Below are 8,299 nucleotides of genomic sequence, written 5' to 3'. Positions count from 1 at the left end.
CACACGCAGTTGGCAGTAGACAGCCTGCCAGCGCGCCAGCTGTAGCATGAGGCTCCAGATCCATCTCAAGCCAACAGGATCAGAGCAGCAGGCTCTCTCTCATGACAACACACACACTTGCACACGCACACACACACACGCACACACACACTCACACACTCAGAGGGGCTGTGAGCGATACCCATTGCTGCTGCACTGTTGAGTTGCTGCAAGGTTCATGCATGAGATATCGACACGGGCCACAGGGGGAGGAGAAGACACAGAGGCAAGCAGGCGTGGGGTTGAGAGCACGCTCTGTGATTGCAATATGGTGCTCCCATTTTGAGCTCCCACTCACTGCCGTCTCTAGTGGGGTCAAAGGTGGTGACAGATCCATGTTCCCACAGCTGGAGGGAGGCTGAAGTTAGGAACAGACTTACCTACAAACTACTGAAAACTATAAAAATCTAAACACCTGAGATATAATGCTTTTTTTGTCATGACAGAAAGAAAAGAACACATATTGAATGATAAGAGTGACTTAATACAAACAATAACCCAGGGGACAACAGGTAAACTATGATAAGAGTCTCGTTGCTAGAAATCCCCTGAAAATTTGGTTTATCTTGCTAATTGTTTTGCCAAATGTATTCATTCAGAGAGCGGTTCCTGTGGCTCTGCCTTTGTCTCACATTGACAGACCTATGTCCACAGCGCTGTGGAGTAAGGTCTGGCCACTCCACACACATTCTGTGATAGGAGAAAAAAAAAAAACATTCTAGGTTTTTTGGATTTCTTTACACCAAACAATTGTCGTGGCCGGCGCAAAGCTCCAGTTGCAGCGATCATGGCTCTGAGAAATAGTCTGGGGAAGGAACTTGTTTTGCTGGAACATTTGCACCCCGTTAAAGACACCGCCACACACAATATAACATGAAGCTTTCACACAATACAGCAACGTGAGTTATTTAAATGTAGCTCTTACCAGTGCACTGTCACGTGTAATGTTAAGCTACTTCAACCGTAGCAATCCCCACCAATCAGGGGGGCAACGCCTGATACCACGCAATTAACCTGGAAATGTTCTTCCATTGATCCAGAGTAGCTCTGTCCTAAATCTGGATTATAAAATAAATGATTTATTCTCCGGTTCCCATTTATAATCTTGATTAGGGATGCACTGAGCCGACTTTTTTTACCCTAAATTCCGATTCCCTGAGGCAGGTAAGTAATGTATTGCTCTTTAAATAAAAAAAAAAGTGTCCTCCCTATGTCAAACTGATTATGATACTGTATGTGTAAGCTAGCTAAAACAGAGGACTTCTTAACTATGGAAATGGAAGTGGAGATGACAAAAAGCTTGAAAAGATTTTGTCTAAATCGATTATGATTGCAATTATAATTGCATCATACAATGCATCAACCTCATCATGTATTTCTATTACAGCCCCCATACTTCGTATTTAATGACAGCACATTTGGCCTAACTATAATGTATGACATGAGAAGAGGGCCAGCAAATACAATGATGTGCTGGACAAAGCGCTGAACTGCCTGGAGGCTAATAGAGCCTTGTACTAAACAGTTACTATTGATTAAGTCTACGCCTCTAAATGAGTTGCTGCTATAAGATTAATCTTGATTTTATCGGTAGACACCAAGACACACCTGGTCATCAGTGTGAGCTTAGTATGGTCATTTTCTTTGTTCAGAAAAAGTTGGACACATGACAAGTTTTACATCTAACAGAACAAAACAAATACATATAAATGAGCCTGTAGATCTTTTTTTGTCTTCAATCTCTTTAAATTCAGTGTTCCGTTTTTGACCATATTTAAACTGATACAAATCAGATGGAAAGGACTATATAACTAAAATAAATGAAACATTACGTCTGTTACAGGAAACATTAATACCGTTTACATTTTTTCCTCTACTTATGACCAGGCCCGAGCAGAATCTGCAAATTTCTTTTTAGAGTTTTCAGCGGACATCCAGACTGAAAATCTGCGATATTTAGCATCAACTGGAGTTGCCTATAAATAACCGAATACATCATATTATAGACGCCACAATCTCACTGAGCTACATATGAATGGTTCATAGTTAACCAAGAAAAAAGGGGGTACCTTAGTCATAGGGCAAATTGGCCCGGTGGCTCAGTAGCAGGTGGGTTTTCTCCCACCATAAAGACATGCATGCTGGGTAACGAGGTGTATAGTTGAAAATTAGCCAGCTAGCTAACACTGGCACATTTACAAAAATGTTGATTAATGTGCATTGTCCTCATTAAAAAAAAGTTTTTTAAATTACCGTGCTACTCTGTAAAATGTTGGTATATGCCCTACAAGATGCCTACAGATTTAATCAAAGCTATGGTATGCAAATTGAAAAACTTAATAACTGCGAGAGACAAACACACATATACATGCTGTAAACTTATTTCCCATTAATTTTGAAAGTGGTGACCATGCAGTCCAGCCTTGACTGTGGACTAAACACCCTGGTCCTTTAGCTGAGATGCTGAGTGTTTTTTTCCAGTAATACAGCATGTCACAGGGGTTAAATACCACCTTAAGGAACAATGGAATTGAAAGTGAAGGCAATTAGCAAATCAATAGCTGTTTAGAGCTGGCGGTTTCTAGGGAGGTTAAACATCATCATTCTAGAAGTGGGGTTTGGCAGCGTTATTTTTCTCCCCCTCTCTTTATTCTGAAACATGTTTTTTTTTCTTTTTCTTTGTTACCGCTAATTAGCAATAAAATGCAACCCTCCAAGAGCACTTCACTGGAAAATGGAACATTGATTTTATTTATGTTTGTATCAAGGCGCTTTATAAAATATCGAGGAGGGTAAAAATGCAGCGAATTGATTTAGGCAAACAGGGAGGAAGAGGTTTGACAGTCTAAATGATAAAGTAGAGGTTGCTTCGACTAAACTTTTACATAAAGCCTTTTAATCTATCATCTATGCATCAAAAATGAGATTTTCAAGGACAGCATTGATTTTTTTCAAAGCAATTGCTCACCTTCCAATTCATGCAAAAGTAAGCTTGTGTTGAGAGCAATCAACACATTTGGGCCGTGACAACACATTGCAGAGTTTAATAAAAACTCCATAAGAGTAGCGTGCACTTGCAGTGTTAAATAGGCTTAAAGGAGTTAGATCAGCAACATAAAACCTAATAACTGCGCTGCAGCCATTTAACACAAATTCAAAGTCATTCCGCCATCTGAAGTACAAAGCGGTTTCACATGCACCGCAGTGGCTCCGTTGTGATATTCAGCCTGTATGATCACTGCTCTGTACTTTCAAGCACAGGGACTACAGTGTATAGCTGTCACTAGACTTGGTCGGACCTGACAGGCCGGCGGGATGTTGCCCGTTGGTGCTGCTCTGTGAGAATGCCGCTGGGTCAACGTTGGGCCGACACCTCATCCATCTCAGCCTCTGTGAGCCATCCGAGTCTGCCCCTAACGAGGAGCTGGGGGAATCAGGAGATGGGAGGGGGATGTAAGGGACCTTGTGAGGGGAAAGGGGTGAAGGTGATGAAGTGCGGAAGGGCGAGGGAAGAAAGTACAAAGGAGAAGGGAGGCAGTCAATAGAAAGTGGAAAAGGAGGAGTAATGAGGGTGTAGGGGTTGGTGTGGTAGAAATGAGAGAGGAAGGGGAGAAAAAGTAGAAGAACGAGGGAGAGCAAATCCCTGGTCAGTGTGCCTGCCCTAGAGGCTGTCGTTTAGTTCCCCCAGGCATTGTACCTACCGAGATGGCAAGGTGACTTTTTGTGCTCAGGCAACGGAACAAACCAACTGTCAATTAGTGGGATCACCTAATGGTGGCCTTCGCAAGTTGAGTTGACGGGTCCACCATGGTTTGCTTTTTATTTAACTTGGTGTCAGTTTGCTCTTTTTTTTTAATGAAATGTGGAGAAATGCATTGGGTTACTCTTTATCAGGAATCCTGAAGATCTATGATCATATATTTTAGAGTGAGAGTAATAATAATAATAATGTATCCTTAATTATTCCCACAAAGGGAAATTACAATTTACACTCTGTTATGAATGCTCAATATCAGTGGGCGCCCCGAGCAGTTAGGGGTTTGGCTCAAGAGCACCTTTGCAGTTCACAGGAGCCACCAGTTCCAGCTACCAGTCCACCGCCATACTTTGGTCCGTATGTGGACTTAAACCGGCAACCCTTCGGTTCCCAACCCAACTCCCTACGGACTGAGCTACTGCCACCCCTTAACACACCTTTAAAACATGCATGCATTTACAGTTTCATATCTATTGGTAAATAGACAGTTTAACAGACTGAGCATGAGTGCACCGATTATAGATGGATAAGTGTAAATAATCTATGGAGTAGGGCTGCATGATTATAGCCAAAATGATGAACACGATTATGTTGATCAATATTGAGATCACAATTAATCACAATTATTTGTTGATTTTAATTAAAAATTGTATGTCACATAGGCTATTTATAACTGCTTTCACATCCATATTGTGCTACGTTTCTCTTATGTTGAAGTTGTATGTTGTATGTCCGTTATCTACTGGACGAAATGTCAACGGGGATTTTGGTACCTCATTACAGTGCCACTTAAATGTCTGCACTCTCTCTTATGCTCCAAAACAGATCCAAACACAGGCAAAAATTCAGGACAGACAGAATGTTGAAACTACAAACTACAACCTTACCGGATGGTAGGCAATATTGGTAACCAATAGAAAAAAACATTATAGGAATAAGGAGCACAAATGCCTCTACTGAAATTGTGTTTGCAAGGTTTAGTTGGACACAAGTCGTGCTTTATTAATTGTGGTGTATTCCACCCACCCAAAGTGTCCCTGGATCTTGAATTTAGTATCGCTTTTTTGAGCAATCCATGGAAAAAATACACACAGCGCGGTGCCTTAAACGAGCAGTCAACGAGCTTCCGTATGGTTGTGTCACCACTATGCTATACACAGGCAGAAAGGGCCTTTACAGTCATTCCCAGGCTGCAATGAAAGTGCAGAGACGCAGATGCGGAAGATCCAGAAACAATGATCAATCAAGGATTTCAAAAAAAAGAAAAAAAGATTATCAGTTAATGGCTAACATACTGTAGCTAACATGTGTAAACAGCTTGACAAGAAACAGGCTCTGAAATGGAGCGTTTAAGACACACAGCTTGAGAAAAATATTGTGTTTTTTGAACGTTAAAGCATGTAAACATGTTCCGGTAGAAAACCAAAATACAGGTATGAACCTGAACTTGAACACATGTCCCTTTTGAGTCACAGTAGTCTTAAAGGCATACCTTAAGGTCTTAAAGTGGTAACCTAAATGAATCAAATACAGATAATATCTTGTTGCATAGTATTGAAAATCACTATACAGTGTTTTACAATCCAAAATGCATTCAAACTTGGCATCTTTGTATTTATTTGGAAAATCTTCCACTCCACAGCAGCCCCTTGCAAAGTCATCCATCAGACTTTGTTGTGTTCAGCCTTTTGACCTCTATAATGTTAAAAAAAAATCTATAAAAATGAACTCATGGAAGTACTGTTTATCATAATAAATCATTAAGTATACTCTTCAACTGCAGGGCCAAACTAACTTCAGTTCAACACCCCCTCCGTGGGATTTTACTCCAGAGAGTCCACTATTCAAGAATGTTCTCTTTCCTCTCCTTTAAAACACTCTACCCAAACCCAGAGTCACTAAAAAGCCCTTCCACTATCATTAATTAATTAATCAGAGTTGATTAGTTTTCCCCACTTGCCGCTTCACAGCTCGGTTGACTTTTTCAGCACTCTTATAAAATAGAGAGAAGCGGCGTTGCGGTGTTGAAATGTGGTCGATCACTGGTGGAAATTAAAGTCCATTGAAAGGTGGACTGAGTGGGTTCAGTGGTGCGTGGGGAAGGCAAGCCGAGGGGGGGGGGGGGGGGGGGGGGGGGGTATGTGTGTATCTGTTAGTGTGGAGAAAAAAAAAGTTGTGTGTTGATGCATAGAGTATCTACATTGAAAGAGACGAGGGATGCAATAGAAGCAACATCTGTCCGTGCAATGCAATTACATTTTTTTTTTATTTTTTTTTATTTAGACAGTCAAAGAAATGTGGAATCAGTTTTGTTCGTATTTTCAAACTCCAGTTTTCTGTTGTCGGTCTCAATAGAGACTATGATAATGATGCTATCCAAACCTTTGTGGAAGAGGTGTTGCTTTTATTGTGTTTTTTGCCTGCAGATAACTTTTATCTTACTCTAATCTTAGGACTGAATGCGTACACATGCACGCGCGAGAGCTGGAGGGAAAGATGGAGAAATGACAGAGGGAGCAGGAGACGGAATGAGAGATCTTATAGTAAACACAGCCTGGAGCTCATTAAACGTGTCTCTCGGAGGGTTTCAGAGGCTGAAGCAGAGTTGGACTCAGTCTAGCCCTTGTCCTCCCGGCTCAATACTAAACAGTCTAATTAGACTTATATTCTCCTGAGCTCCCTAATGATAGCGCTTCACAAAGACAACATAAGGAAATACAGCACGTCGGAGGCCTAATCGGATGGCCCCGTTATGCTCGCTCTCTCTCCCTTTCTGATATCAATAGTGTCAGTTTATTCGATGTTTCTTTTGCCGCAGTGGAATTGTGATTGTGTTCAGGGGATTGAGCAGTTCAACTGTTAGTGCTTGTTGTTCTATGCCGTTTAAATACTCTGCAAATTGACTATGTAGCTACTGAAAAATGCAGCACGAAGGCACGGCAAATAACTTGAAGCTCAAGAAAAATCCAAACATTTTCAAACTAATGCACCCTTCCCTCTTATAGTCCCGTGCTGCTGTAGTGTTAATCCTCTTTATTTACAGCCCATGGCATATTCCCTACATGTCTTAGACAGGCATTCCAAATATTATTTTTTTCGGGATAATTCAGGCTACTCAGAAATGCTGTCAGTTAGCAACATCAAAAAAGGTTCTCGCAATTACTTGGATTTTTGTCCTGTATGTTTGAAGGTTTTTAACACACCATAAATACATGTATGTGAAAGGGAGAGTACATGTGTTTCAGGGACTTAACAATCATGTACATATTCGACATACATGTTGCTGTAGCTTAAAGCTCATTTTCATCTGCGGTCCCTTGGCAGATCAAGATTAAAACCTACCCTGAGCACAGGTTTTTACCCTATATTTGTTAAAGATGTTGGTGAATTGAAGCCAATCAAAGTCTGCACTGAAAGTATGGATGTAGAGACAACAATCAAATGCATTAATTAGATATATTAGATAATGGAAAGGCAAGATCTGAAGGTGGTGATGGCGCAGTGAATATGTCACATGCCTTTAGTATTGGAGACCTGGGTTCAATTCCCACTGCGATACATTAACTAGAGATGGCCTGATACAATTTTCTGCTTCCGGTTACCGATTCTGATACCTGAAATTGCGTATCGGCCGATACTGAGAACTGATCCAATACCAGTGTGTCATATATTTTATTATGTTTCAACTGCTGTATACTACTATCCCTGTATAGATGTATAGATGTCTGGTGAAACATGAACAAACAAACAATGAATGCCTAAGAACTTTCTTTTTTTTTGCAGTTTGTCAGTTATAACATAAAAAGAACCTAAACTACTTTACCTTAGACTTTCTTTGGGGCTGTATTACGTGATATCGGATCAGTGCATAAACTCCAGTAATACCCGATACCAGTCTCGGAGGCAGTATCGGTATGGGGACATCTCTAACATGAACCAATAAGTCCCTGAGCAAGACACTTAACCCCTAGTTGCTCCAGAGGCGTGAGACCTCTGACATATAGCAATTCGAAGTCACTTTGGATAAAAGCTTTGGCTAAATGACATGTAATGTAACAAAGTGGGTTTAGTCTATCTTAAGTCGTTTTTTTTAATATTATATCTTAGCAGACATGTTAATTCTCAATTAACGTTTACGTTACTCACGTTATTCAATGTCAACGAAATTGTAAGTAGCGCTGATTCCAGCAGTATTTATATGATTTCTGCCTGTGTTCAGATAAGAAAAAAGAGATAAGATAAGCCTTTATTGTCATTGAGACCCATTAAAAGAAATTGTGATAGCCACAATTGAAAGTACATTGGAGATAAAACAAGATAAAGGACAAGAAGATGTAAAAAGCATAAATTAAGATATACACATAGGACAGGTAAGACTAGGGTTGCAACTATGGATCATTTTGATTATCAATGTATTTGTTGTTTATCTTTTTTTTGATTAATTGTTTAGCCTTTGACCAATCCCAACTTCTCAGAGCCCAAGATGTCTTGTTTTGTTCAACC

The sequence above is a fragment of the Etheostoma spectabile genome, chromosome 7, assembly GCF_008692095.1.
Source record: "Etheostoma spectabile isolate EspeVRDwgs_2016 chromosome 7, UIUC_Espe_1.0, whole genome shotgun sequence".
Classification (NCBI taxonomy): Eukaryota; Metazoa; Chordata; class Actinopteri; order Perciformes; family Percidae; genus Etheostoma; species Etheostoma spectabile.
Note: the sequence above shows the minus strand (reverse complement) of the source record.